General features: G+C 41.9%; 1 protein-coding gene across 1 annotated transcript in view; it reads right to left on the bottom strand.

Moving 5' to 3' along the window:
- The window catches only part of PRKCE (protein kinase C epsilon), a 544,098-nt gene that overhangs the window by 196,095 nt on the left and 332,785 nt on the right, over positions 1–15,218 (bottom strand). The window lies entirely within an intron of this gene.

Here is a 15,218-nt window from a genome sequence, read left to right as displayed (position 1 = left end):
ATTTAAAACAACTGTGATTAATATGCTAAGGGTTCTAATGGATAATGTCCACAGCATGTGAGAACAAATGGGTAATATAAGCAGAGAGACAGAAACGCCAAGAAAGAATCAGAAGAACTGCTAGAGATCAAAAACACTAAGAGAATGAAGAAAGCTTCTGACGGGCTTGTTAGGAGTTTAGACATGGCTGAAGAAACAATATCCGAGCTTCAGGATATACCTATAGCAGCTTCAAAAATGAAAAAATAAAGAGAACAAAGACTGGAAAAAATATCCAACGATTGGGTGAAACTACAAAAAGTGTAACATATGCATAAAGAGACTACCACTACAAGGAGAAAGAGAAAGGAACAGAACAAAATATTAATATTTGATACAATGAGGACAGAATTTCCCAGAATTAACGTCAGACACCAAACCAAACCACAGCTCCAGGAAGCTTGAAGAACGTCACACAGGATAAATGCCACAAACAAACAAACAAAAAACAAAACAAAAAAACTATACCTAGGCATATAATTTCTAAACTACAGAAAATCAGTGATTTAAAAAATGCTGAAAGACGTCAAAGGAAAAAAAAAAAAAGTCTTACCTATAAAGGAGAAAAAATAAGAATTACTTCCAACTTCTCCTCAGAAACCATGCTAGCAGGAAGAGAATGAAGTTAAACATTCAAAATGTTGAGATAAAAACCCCACCGATCTAGAATCCTCTACCCTGCAATATTATCCTTCAAAAGTGAAGGAGAACTTAAAACTTCCTCAGACAAACAAAAATTGAAGGAATTTATGGGCAGTGATCTGCCTTGTAAATGTTAAAAGTAGTTCTTCAGAGAGAAGACAAATGATACAGCTCAGAAAGTTGGATCTACAACAGAAAGAGCAGGTAAAGAAAGGTGAAGAAATAAGTGGAGGTAAAATAAAAACTTTTATTTTTATTCTTAATTAATTTAACAGCTAATAGTTTGCCCAAAATCATAATATTAACAATGTGCTGATTATGTGTAATTATAGTGTTTACATATATGCTAGGTATGCTTATGTGTAAGTGAAATAAATTATAGTAATGAGACAAGGATGGCAGGGAGGAATTAGGATAATTTTGTTATTATAAGGTACTTGTGCTGTCATGAAGCAGCACAATATTATTTGAAAGTAGATTTGGATTAGTCATAAATGCATACTGCAAACTCTACAGCAAGCACTAAAAAAAGTAAAAAAAAAAAAAGCATAATTGATATGCTAAGAAAGGAGAGGAACAGAATAGGATCATATTAAATGCTCAATTAAAACCACAAAAGGCAGCAAATGAGTGGAAGACAAACATAGAAACAAAGAACAAGGGCAACAAATAGAAAACAGTACCAAGTATAGTAGATATTAACACAACAACATCAATAATCAATAATCATTGACCTCAAATATCAATGGTCTAAATATACCAATTAAAAGACAAATTGTTAGAGTGGATCAAAAAAACCCAAGACACAACTAACTGTATGTTGTTCACAAGAAACCCACCTTAAAGACACATACAGACTAAAAGGAAAGACATAGAGTAAGATATACCATGCTAACACTAATCCCAAAAAAGCAGAAATAGCAAAATTAATTTGAGACCCAGCAGACTTCGGAGCAAGGAAAGTTATTAGGGATAAAAAGGTCAATTCTCAAAAAAGATGTAATTTTTAACGTGTATGTACTTAAAAACAGAGCATCAAAATAAGTGAGGCAATAATTGATGGAACTACAAGGAGAAACAGATGCTGCTGCTACTATAGTTGGAGACTGCAACACTCCTTTATTCAAAAATAAACAGATCTAGCAGGCAGCAAATCAGAACATAGTTGAATCAACAGCAACATTAATCAACTGAATATAACTGACATCTATCAACAACTTCATTCAGTGACAGAATACACATTCTTCTAAAGACATGAAGCAATCATCAAGAAAGACCACATTTTGGGCCATAAGACACACCTTAACAAATTTAAAAGAATGGAAATCATACAATGTCGGCTTTCAGACCACAATGGAATTAACCTGGAAATCAATAACAGAAAGATAGTTCAAAAATTCCAAAATACTTGGAGATTAAACACATTGCTAAACAGCATATGACTGAGAAAAGAAATCTAAAGATAAATTTTAAAATATTTTGAATTAATTAAAATACAACTTATCGGCCGGGCATGGAGGCTCATGCCTGTAATCCCAGCACTCTGGGAGGCCAAGGCAGTCAGATCACTTTAGGTCAGGAGTTTGAGACCAGCCTGGCCAACATGGCAAAACCCCATCTCTACTAAAAATACAAAAATGAGCCAGGTGTGGTGGTGCATGCCTGCAATCCCAGCTATTTGGGAGGCTGAGGCAGGAGAATTGCTTGAACTCGGGAGGTAGAGGTTATACTGAGTCAAGATTGTACCACTGCACTTCAGCCTGGGTGACAGAGTGACACTCTGTCTCAAAAAAATAAATAAATAAAATAAAAATAAGGAAATAAAATAAAATACAACTTATCAAAATTAGTGGGATATAGCAAAAGCAGTGCTTCAAGGGAAGTACTTCAAAGGAAGTTTGAATGCATACATTAGGAAAAATATTCTAAAAATCAATAATCTAAGCCTCTCTCTTAGCAAACTAGAAAAAGGAGACCAAAGTAGCTTACTTAAATCCAAAGTAAGCAGGAGAAAAGAAATAACAAGAATTAGAGCAAAAATCAATTGAATTAAAAACATAAAATCAATAGAGAAAAATCAACAACAAAAAGCTGGTTCTTTGAAAAGAACGATAGACTCAATAAGCCTCTAGTAATGCTAGTGAGAAAGAGAGAGAGAGAGAGAGAAGACACAAAGTATTAATATCAGAAATGAAAGAGAGGACATCATTATGGACCCCATGGGCATTAAAAGAATAAAGGAGTATTATAAAGAATATTATGCCTACACATTTGATAATCCACACAAAATGAGACTAATTCCTTAAAATACACAATCTGCCAAAACTTACACATGAAGACATACACAATAAATAGGCTTATCTTGTAAAGCAATAGAATCAATCATTAATAACCTTTCAAAACAGAAAGTACTAGGCCCAAATGATGAATTCTACCAAACACTTAAGGAAGAAATTATATCAATTCTCTATAATCTCTTCTAGAAGAAAGAAACAGAGGTAATATATCCTAACTCATTTTATGAGGCCACCATTACCATAATATCAAAGCAAAGATATTATTTTAAAAACTACAGACCAATAGCTTTTATGAATATGAATGCAAAATCTTCAACAACAATCAGCAAATTGAATCCAACAATTTATAAAGAGAATTATACATCATGACCAAGTAGGATTTATCCCAGGCAAGCAAGGCTGGTTCAACATCTGAAAAATCAACTAATGTAATCAATTGTGTCAATAGACTAAAGAAAGAAAAAAATCAAATAGTTCTAACAATAGATGTAGACAAAGCATTTGACAAAATCCAAATTTATTTATGATAAAATATCTCAGCAACCAAGGAATAGAAGGAGATTTCCTCAACTTAATGAACATCAACAAAACCCCTATAGCCAATATCATACTAAGATCAGGAACACAAAAAGGATGTTCCATCTCACCACTCCTTTTCAACCCTATACTGGAAGTTCTAACTAATGCAATAAGACAAGAAAAAGAAATAAAAAGTATACTGATTGGAAAGGAAGAAATAAAACTATAAAACTATCTTTGTTTGTCAATGATATGACTGTCTATGTAGAAAATCCAAAAGAATCAACAAAAAATTCCTGGAACCAATAATGATTATAGCCAGATTGAAGAATACAAAGTTAATATACAAAAGTCAATTGTTTTCCTATACACCAGCAATGAACAAATGGAATTTAAAAATAAAAAAAAAACATCTATGTTATCATTCCCCCAAATGAAATATTTACATATAAATCTAACAAAATATGTATAAGATCTATATGAGTAGAACTACAAAACCCTTGTGAAAGAAATGAAGAACTAAATACATATAAAGATACACCATATTCATGGATAGAAAGACTCAGTATTTGTCAAGATGTCTTTCCAAACTCGATCTATATATTCAAAGCAACCTTAATCAAAATCCCAGCAAGTTATTTATGGATATCGACAAACTCATTCTAAAGTTTACATGGAGAGGCAAAAGACCAAGGCAAAAGACTAACACAATATTGAAGAAAAAGAACAAAGTCAGAAGACTGACACTACCCAATTTCAAGACTTACTATAAAGCTGAAGTAATCAAGACAATGTGGAATTGGCAAAACATCAATGGAACAGACAAATAGATCAAAGCAACAGAACAGAGAGCCCAGAGCAGACCCGCGCAAACACAGCCAACTGATCTTTGACAAAGGAGCAAAGGCAATAAAATGGAGCAAAGATAGTTTTCAACAAATGGTGCTAGAAAAACTAGACATGCAAAACAGTGAATCTAGACACAAACCTTACAATCTTCACAAAAATGAATCCAAAATTGACTGTAGACCTAAATGCAAAAGGTAAAACTATGAAAGTCCTTGAAGATAATATAGAAGAAAATATAGGTAACCTTGGCTACAGAGATAACTTTCTTGATGCAACACCATGATGAATGGACATGATCCATGAAAGAAATAACTGATAAGCTGAACTTCATTAAAACAAAAAACTTTTGCTCTGTCCCCCACCTCCCCAAACCAAACCAAACAAACAAAACAAAACCAAACACTGCCAATAGAATAAGAAAAGTAACAGACTGGGAGAAAATATTTACAAAAGACATATATGATAATATATTCCTATAATATCCAATATAGGCAACAAACTCTTAAACTCAACAATAACAAAATGAATAACCCAATGGGCAAAAAGACTTGAGCATGCACCTCGCCAAAGAAGATATTCAGATGGTAAATAAGCATACGAGAAGATGCTCTACATCACGTGTCTTAGGAAATTACAAATTAAAACAATAAGATACCACTACACATCTATTAAAATAGCCAAAATACAAAACACTGATAACACCCAATGCTATTTAGGATATGAAGCAACAGGAACTTTTTATTCATTGCTGGTGGGAATGCACAGTGGTCTAGCCACTCTGGGAGACAGTTTGGCAGTTTCTTACAAAACTAAATATATCATTACCATAAGATCCAGCAATTATATTACTGATATTTAACCAAATGAGGTGAAGAGTTATGCTCATATAAAAACCTGCACATGGATGTTTATAGCAGTTGTATTCATAATTGCCAAAACTTGAAAGCAAGCAAAATGTCCTTCAGTAGGTGAACGGATAAACTGTGGTATATCCAGACACTGAAATGTTATCCAGCCTTAAAAAGAACTGTTATCAACTGTGAAAAGACATAGCAGAACATTAAATGCATATTGCTAAGTGAAAGATGCCAATCTGAAAAGGCTACCCACTGTATCATTCCAACTTTACGACATTCTGGAAAAGGTAAAACTATGAAAATGGTAAAAAGATTAGTGGTTACCAGGGGTTAGGAGAGAGGGAGGGATGAAGAAGCAGAGCATAGAGGATTTTTAGGGTAGTAAAACTATTCTGTAAGATACTATAATGGTAGATTCATGTCATTATACACTTGTATAACGTATAACAAAATAATGGAATGTACACCACCAAGGATGAGCCCTAACGTAAACTATGAACTTTGGTGATGATGTGTCAATGAAGGTTCGTTTACTGTTCACAAATATACCTCTCTGTTGCAGAATGCTGATGGTGAGGGAGGCTGTGCATGTGTGGAAGCAGAAGGTATGTGGAAAATCTTTATACCTTTGACCTATTTTGTGGTGAACCTAAAACTACTCTACTTTACTTTTTAGTAAAGTCTACTAAAAATTTTTTAAAAACCAAAACTGTTCCTGCAGTGAAACCAGGCAGGATGAGCCGTCAGACCTCTGTAACACTCTACATAACCCAGTCAGTGGTCTGGAGAGAGCCCCCCAACCCAGCCTGGAGAGTTCAACTGAGCTACTGAACCCAAGATGCTCACTGGGCTAAAGGTGGGGGTGGGGTGAGGTGGTGGCAGGGTGGCTTTCTCAGAGCAAAACAAACAAGAAAACTCCACCGCAGCCAGGCCATGGCACCGTCTTGACTAATGGAGTTATCACTAATAACTGATCCACGGGCTGATCAGAGACCAGGCAACAGCACTGTGCCTGGAATTCGGTCCCCACTACCCTGCCCCATTGCATCAGCTGCCCTTTGAGGCTCATTCACCTCACCTGCTCCGCCCACCAAACCCATGAAAGCTGTCTTCTGCCTCTTTGTGAGGTGACAGAGAGGAGAAAAAAAGAGCCAAATTGAGAATTTCTTGACAAGGGCAGCTAACTTGTCTACATAACTTGACCACTAGCGCCCTCTGGTGTTAAAATGCCAGACCTGTCTGTCCTGACAAAACAACTTGGGCTGGCAGGTCGGCAAAGGAGTTATCTTTTTTGGTTTTGGGTTTGAGGACTTTGCCTTTTATTTTTTAAAAGTCTGCTATTTCCCCTGAGCTATGCAGTCATCTGAACATGTAAAAAAAAAATCTCAATCACACATCAGTTAGCATGCACGATGTGAGATAGTGACTTTGAAAGTGCTTTGAAAAGTCTGGAAATGCGAGGGCAAAGGTGGTGAGGAAGGGGAGCTCTGGATACTTCGGGCAGCCACAACGGGAGCATGATGGGCTCCTGGAGGCTGCAAGTGTCACTGGGAGGCCACAGACCAGCAAAGGGCAGTGGGCGTCCCTGCTGGAACCAAAAGAAACCTGAGAGGCATTCTCATTAATGTGGCCAAATGAACCCCCCACCCCTGACAACACTACTGGGGAGCACCAAGGCCAAAGGCCGTGAGTCCTGGCTGCCAATCCACTCCCAGCCCTAGGCTGCCCTTTAAGGCTTCTCTTTCCAGAATGCCTCTTAGTGCTCATTTTCACTGGTTTCATTAGGATGAAGTTGTACCAGGAAGAAATAGATCTGCTTTGCCAGGGGCTTTTAGGAAAAGAGAAGCGCCCTTCTACTACTACCCAGCTATTCACCACACATTTGTTGAGGACCTACTATGTGCTGGGTGGTGCAGCAGCAGCAATGCTTTCTGGGGACATGCTGGGGTTCAGGCATTCTGGCTTTCACCTTCTATTACACAACCTACCATCCTTTGGAGAGACTTGGTTTCCATGTTTCCACCCTTTTTACAGCTGAGATTGAAGCAAAAGGCTGGCCAGGCTCCTGGGAATTCCTCCAAAGCAAGCAGACAACCTTCTGGGAACGGTGACAAAGCCACGCCTATGGAGGGGCCCAGGTCCATGTATGCTGCAGGAATTTCTTTATGTTGGGGTAATTTGGCCCTTGAGGGTGAGCCAGGGCAATGGTTTGATTTCATAACAGGTTCCAGCCACACTCAGAGACAGAGAGCAAATATTTGCAAATGGGAAATCATGTGCTTGTACAATGGAAGTTGGCAGGGGTGTGAGAGCGAACAACCGCAAAGTCCCAGGCAGAAGAGGAGAAAGGAGGTAAGAGGGATGGCCCCCTGGGGTCATGCTGGGCCAAATGTCATCACCAGAAAGAGATTTCGGAGTCCTGATCACACCAGAACCGTGACTCAGAGCTTTCCTGGGACCACAATCGGCCGCTTGTCTGCTACCCAGCATTCCTCAGATCGGAGCTCAGACTGAATCGTCAGCCAATCTGCCACGTGTGCAGGAGACATTCTCATGGTCCCCAGGCATTGTGGATGCTACTGCAAAGGATTCTGAGTCAACCAAAGCACTCCTGTGGCATTCCTTCTCCCTGCCCCCCTTTCCAGGCCCTCTCTTGCCTGTAAATTGCTCACACTTATTTCTGACTCATTGCCTGAATTATGGCCTATTATTTAACTTACTATATTCAATGACCAAGTACAGTGCAAGTTTCTAGAGAACTAAAGTAATGTTTTATCTCCAGGTTCGCCACGACACCCTGCACAAATCAGGACACCACGCTTTTCAGTTATTCTAACTCTACGGAAAGTAGTAGTACTACAGTGGCATAAATGACACCTCTCAGACCAGACCCAACAGATAACAAGGAACTAGAATCCCGAGCTCACTATGCAAGCCACACAAATTAAATGTCAATGAAAAGGAAGGTAAAGCAGTCCATTAACATGGCTTGACTTTAAAGCAGACAACAAGTAAAAGTGCCCTTATGTAATTCCCTGCTTGTATAATTCAACTACAAAAAGACAAGGGCTTAAAGTGACTGTTCAACTTCTAGGGGCCTTTCTTTCATAATTATCCACACTTATGCATAAAGAGGCATGTATGAGGATGTCTGCATATATTAAAATAGCAACGACACAGAAACCAGTAAACATCCATCAAGAGGGCAACATTTTAAATAATCTATGGAATATCTAAAATGTAGACTCTTAGGCAGTCATTACGAGTAAAGTAGACGTCTGTGCACTGCCTTGGAAATACTCCAAGACATACTGTAGAAAAGCAAATTATATAACTATGCACGGGGGGTTGAATTAACAAATATTTATTGGGTGTCAGTGTGCAGGCAATGTTCTAGATGCTGGGTAAACAGAAAACAAAACAGACAAAAAAAACATCTCTGTCCTCATGGACCCTGTATTTGGATTAGGAGAGATAGAAATGAACATGATAAGGTCTGGCACGGTGGCTCATGCCTGTAATCCCAGCACTTTGGAAGGCCAAGGTAGGTGGATCACTTGAGGTTGTGAGCTCAGGACCACCCTGGCCAACATGATGAAACCCCATCTCTACTAAAAATGTAAAAATTAGCTGGGCATGGTGGCGGGGGGCCTGTAATGCCAGCTACTTGGGAGGCTGGGGCAGGAAGATTGCTTGAACCCAGGAGGCAGAGGTTGCAGTGAGCTGAGATCACACCACTGCACTCCAGCCTGAGTGACAAAGTGAGACTCTGTCTCACAAAAAAAAAGAAAGAGAGAGAAAGAGAGAGAAAGGAAGAAAGAAAGAGAAAGAAAGAGAAAGAAAAAGAAAGAAAAGAGAAAGAAAGGAAGAAAGAAACAGAGAAAGAAAGGAAGAAGGAAAGAAAGAAACAGAGAGAGAAAGAAAAAAAGGAAGAAAGAAAGAGAAAGGAAGGAAGGAAGGAAGAAAAAAAAGAGAAAGAAATTAACATTATATAAGTAATTTAGACTGGGTGCAGTGGCTCACGCCTGTAATTCCAGCACTTTGGAAGGCTGAGGTGGGCAGATCACTTGAGGTCAGGAGTTTGAGACCAGCCTGGCCAACATGGTGAAACTCCGTCTCTACTAAAAATACAAAAATTAGCCTGGTGTGGTGGCTCACACCTATAATCCCAGCTACTCGGGAGGCTGAGGAAGGAGAATCGCTTAAACCTGGGAGGTGAAAGTTGCAGTGAGCTGAGAGCCGAGATCACAGCACTGCACTCCAGCCTGGGCAACAGAGCGAGACCCTGTCTCAAAAAAAAAAAAAAAAAAAAAAAATTTAGAATATTAGAAGATAAGTGCTATGTTAGAAAAAAAAATCAGAGGAAGTAAGAGATGAGAGATGAGAGCTTGAGAGCTACCCAGTGGTCAGGGTAGACCCCACAGACAAGATGATTGCATTTGTGAGGAGATGAAGGGGATGTGGATGGGGAGGTGCAGGTGTGCCAGGCAGCCCCTAAGCTGCCTCCTGATTGCCCCTGCCTCCTGGTGTTCATGCCTTTATGTAACTCCCTCTCTTGGAGAGGATTGGACATAGTGATTCTCTTCTAATGAACGGAAAACATCAAAAGTGACGAGAAGTCCCATTGGCTTGTGTCTAGGGCATCTTCTCTCACTTTCTTGTCTCCATGTGGAGAGGCCATATGGCAGAGAACTGATGTCTCCGGTCAATGGCCATGTGGGCGAGCTTCTTGCAGTTGGGTTTTCAGATGAGACAACAGCCCCAGCTCTCAGCTTGACTGAAACCTCATGAAGAGTCAGATGCACCCAGCTAAGCTCCATCCGGATTTCTGACCAGAGGAAACTCTGAGAAAATAAGCATTGGTTGTTTTACACCACTACGTCCCGGGATCATTTGTTATGTAGCAATAGATTCTAACACAGTGTGTGTGAGTATCCAGGCAGCAAAGATACACAAAAAGCCTGAGAGGACCCATAGCACATTTTTAGAAGTCTGAGGATGAAAGTGGAAAGAGAATACAAAGAAAGCCTTTAATATATTTAATATATATCTAACTTCAGTCTCGCTTGGATCTTTGACAGTAAGAACAGTGAGAATGTATTTATGTATTGTGCTCCTTATAATTCTAAAAATAAAAGTTGAAGTTACGACAAGGGGCCTAGCTGTTAAAAATAGTAAAGGACTGACATTTTCAGAAATGTTGAAAATTAAAAATTATTCTTCATGTTTTTAGTGTTTTTAAGTATCTAAAATACTTTTTTTTTTAAAACAAGGAAAGGAAGGAAGGAGGGAGACAGGCAGGCCTTTCTTTTATCTTTATGGCTCTGCACAGTCACCCCAAGGTATGTGGCTAACATCACTCCATTTTTATTATTTTTATTACTGTCCTCAGCAGGGCAGAGGGCAGTTGAGGTTAAAAGCCAAGGGTACCAAGCTAGGCTGACCTGCTTGCAATCCCCCAGTTAGGCAGTACCCAAACCAGGACAGCTCCTCCAAATCCTAGCCTGTGATCTCTTCAGGCCACCACTCCTGTTTACTACTTACTGGAGAGGAGGGGACACCCTGTCCCCTTGGCCCCTGAAAACAGCCGCAGATCAGAGCAGTTATTAAGATGTGTGTCGGAGAGAGGCAGGAGCGAGGAAGAAGATTCTTTAGGAATCTCCAGGCCAGGCCTTCGTGGAGTATACCTTCCTTCCTGTGCCTCGTCCCCTGTCCTGGAGGACTGCAGGTGCAGAGCATTCACCCCAGATGGGGATGAGAAAAGCAGGGCTTCCGCTCCACAGGCCCCCGCAGGCCCGACTGCAGGCTCCGTCAGGAGGTCTGGCTTTCCTGTGAAGTTGCCCCTTGGTGCCGGATGACTTCAGAGCAGCTGTGCTGAGACATGAGTGTGGGGGATGGGACGGGGGCAGGTGAGAACTGGATCTTCTCTAGAGAAGGAAACTGCAATCAAAGGATATTGGGCGTCTCTGCCTCCAGGGGGCACTGACTCCATGCGTCAGTGGGAAAATAAAACACAGGTGGAAAAGGGCCCCAGAGAGGCCCACGGTGCCAGTGAACCTGAGACTGGAGAAAGCAGCACCATTCCAACCAAGTGCAGAATGAAAAGGCTCCAAACGCCCGAGACTAGTGATGCTGCTCCTGGAACCTGGGAAGTTCATTTCTGGACTGTTTAATAATGGTTGAAGGGCTCAGACAGACCCATGAATGAGTGTGGAGAGACTCAGACACGGCAGGCATTTGAGTCACAAAATGCAAGAAAGAAATGAACTATTTTGCCTGTTCACTTTGTGCCAGTGATTTTCTGCCCTCGGTTAAGGATCTCAGTTACCCAGTGATCGTGTGAGCATCCTTCAAGGGTCTGGCCCCTCTGTGATTGTAGGCAGGAAAAGGACAGCCCCAAGGGTTGAGTGCACCCACAGGTCCTGGTTGTATGCCCTGTGTGCACCCATTCTCTCCAGTCTTCTATTTCCTTGTCAGCAAAAGCAGACATAATTATGTTCCCTCTACCTGGCTGACAAAGGGACAGTCCCCGGAAGGGTATACACACAATGCTTGAACCTGTGTAGCTCAGACCATTTTAGACCGGAGAAAGAGTGACTAGGACGGTATCACGGATCCTTCCTCATAGACTCAGGCTCTGAAGAAATCTGGTTTGCTGAAAATACTGGAATCTATTTCTGGGAATGGGAACGGGAATGGCAAAAATGCTGAATCCACAGGGCAGCAGGCCAAATAGATGATTTCCAGCCAGGACCAGGGGACCAGGGCTCCAGCCCAGGAGGCCCTGCTAGCATGGTCCAGCAAGAGAGAAAGCCTGGCTGAGTGTTCCTCAGCAGGAGAGGGTGGCATAGAGTACCTACCAGAGTCAGGAACGGAGCCAGGCTGCCTGGGCGCAAGAGCCAGCTTCGTAGGGACTTGCTTAGGGATGCTTGCAGGTCACTAAGTCTTGATTTATTTTTCTTAGTAATCATAGTAGCACAACCAGGCTTAGACCTGGGCACAAGCAGCCCCTGCCTTGGGCCCATGCTGGCCTCTTCTGGCCATGACCCCTCTCCACAGGGTAAGGAGTCTACAGGGCCAAGAAGACTTAAGGTGGAGGAAGGATCTAAAGAGGTAAGTGGAAGCAGGTGATTTTCCAGGGCCATCCAACTACTCTGTATGATACTATCATGGTAGATACCGAGCACTGTCCATTCGTCCAAACCCACAGAATGCCCAACACCATGAGTGAATCCCAAGGTGAAACACAGACTGTGAGTGACAATGATGTCTGCAGTGCAGGTTCCGTGGCTGCTCTGCTGGGGATGCTGGTGGTGGGAGGCTGTGTGTGCTGGGGGACACATAATACGGGGAATCTCTGTACTTTCTGCTCAATTTTGCTGTGAACCTAAAAATGCTCTTAAAAAAAATAAAGTCTCTTAATTAAAGAGAGAGAAAGACAAAGAGGGAGGGAGAGGGAGAAGGAGAGGGTCACAGGAGAACAGCAGCAATGGTAAAAAAAAAAAAAAAAAAAAAAAAAGGCCAAGTAATAACATCAGAGCTGCAGGAGAGTAAAAGTCTGTACACTTTGGCTGGGGAGCTTGAGGTCTGAGTCTTTGTCTTCCAGCCCTTATGTGGCCTGAGTCCCTTCGGGTTCCTCGGCTCCCATGGACAGACACCCTTGCTCCAGGCATCCTAATTCTGCCCCTTCTTCCCTTGAGCAGGGGCAAGAGCATTTCCTGCCCAATGACAGCTGAATACACTGTCCCTGCCCCTCCTTCTTCCAGGGTCATCGGGGACCCACAGCCCTAACAGTGACGTCTGGGTGTCTGGGCTGCTTTCTTAAAATATCAATATTTATGATGATGGTATCTTCATTTAGGTTCCCTAGATAGATCAATAATTAATATATTTACAACAAAACCAGACATCAGCTCATCAGGGTTCCCTCCAAAGCAGGCCCTGCTTCCCAGCAACCACACTCATCTTTCCAAAAGCACATCGCTCCTCTGCTAGACACTCGAGATTCCTGCCCCCTCCCTTCTTCCTCTTCTGCTCTCTTCATCTCACCTAAAGGATTACAGGCAGGCCCCGTTTTGTTCAGGGTCACACGCTAGAAACAATATTCCAACAGGGAAGTGGAATGGCTCCGCCCCTGCCTCCAGGGGTGCTGGGAAGCTCACAGGATGCTGGGTGTGTCCACAGTCAGCACCTCCTCATGTCCAGTGGCTGGACTGTGTTCTGTCCCCACAATTGCTATTTCCAGCCCTCACCACCCTCTTCGTGCCTCTCACACCCCCACTTCTCCCTCCTACTTCAAAAAAGACTTCCTATTTCAGAAAATAAGGGGAATCTCCTTGCAATGCCCTCAACAGATTCAAAACTTAAATGATGACTTTGTCCACTCACCTCTTCCTGGATTTCTATCCCTGACACCCAAGATGCATCTGCGCCCATGCCTGGTGGCCAGGCTTGCCCTCCATCTGGGGAAGGCGGTGTCCATCATTCTCCCCAAGGCCCGTCCCCATTCCCCTCCCCTTCCCTGCTGTATCAACCGTCAGTCCCCTCTCCCTCCTGCCTCATCCATCTCTCCTTTGCCACTGACTTTTTCCTGACTAAAACATTCTGTAAAAACATCTCCCTCTATTTTCACTTTAGCCTACAGCACTTGGGCTCCATCCCACTGTCCCACTAAGAGAGCTCCTACTCATGGTGTTATCTTTGACTTTTTTCTCTTCATACTCAATGTGCTTACCCTGGAGAATGACATTGACTTTATAGCTTTAATTGCTTAGATACTGACAAAACTCACATTTAAATGTTCAGTCTAGACCTATTCCCCAAGTGTCAGTGAGAATGTCCAACAGGTGGGCAGCTTCATGTCCATTTGCCACGGGCACCTCAAGTTAAGGTGTCCCCAACTCAGGCTCTATTTCTACCTCCAACCTTGTCCTCCCTCTTCTATCCGCAACTCAGTGAATGCTATCACTGCCCTCCCAGATGCTTCTGGTCACTACATTCAATAAATCACTCCTCCTTGATATTTTAAAGTCATTCTCCTCTTTATTCCCACTGCAGCCCTGATCTTATTTCCAATTCTCATAGTTTCTCATTGGGATCCCTTCAATGACCAATTTGTTATGTCCTAGGTTTATTTTCTTATACTTTACTTATTCTTCTAATGTTTCTACAATGGGAATTTATTAATAATACATTCCACACAAACAATAAAACACTATTTTAAAATAATATCCATGCAATATCCCTGCCTAGTAGTTCACAGTTGCCCAACTCTGCCAGCAGGCTGGACCGGCTTATAAAACTGGACATACTCCTCAGGCCACCAGAATACATTTCTACTTCCCTGTGTTATGTGCTGCTCCCTGTGCCACTTAGCATCATCATCTGAGTGCACTGTGTGAAGGTGGCACGGCAGGAAACAGGAAGGTACCCAGGATGCAAGAGTCAAGGTTCAAATCCTACTTCTGCTAATAAGTTGTGTGATGTGAGCAAGTTGCTTAGTCTCTGAGCCTCTGTTTCCTCACCAGGGCCATGGGGATAGAATCCCCTATGTCTCAAGCCAGTGACGAATCAGCAAGCTATTGTATGTGACAAGGTTCTAGCATGGCTCTTTCAGAGTAAGCACTGAGCCATGGACCATGCAAGAAAAGCCCCAATTCACAGCTGTCACTTTCTTCATGGCCTAACTCCAAAAATATTACTTTCCTTCTGCTCTGATGTATCTTTCCTTAAATTATTATGCTTTTGTAGACTCATCTTGTCTCCCCAGACTGTAAGTGATCTTAAGGCGTGGGGTTCGCCCTCCTCCTTCCTCGGTGTTTCCCTCCACCCAGTCCTGGATAGTCTCTGCCCAGAGACTGCCTGCCAAATGCACAGAGTTACTAATGCAGGATTAACAAAGGCTTGTGCTCAGTTCTTGGCCAAATCTGAAATTTACTTTCTAGGCTATGAGAACAGACAAGGGTGTTTTATAAAGCAGGGATGGGGGTAGGCAGCGGGGAAGGGGACATGCAGG

This window comes from Theropithecus gelada, chromosome 13 (genome assembly GCF_003255815.1).
Source record: "Theropithecus gelada isolate Dixy chromosome 13, Tgel_1.0, whole genome shotgun sequence".
NCBI lineage: Eukaryota > Metazoa > Chordata > Mammalia > Primates > Cercopithecidae > Theropithecus > Theropithecus gelada.
The sequence above is the reverse complement of the archived record's forward strand: the minus strand, read 5'-3'. Positions and strand labels throughout refer to the sequence as shown.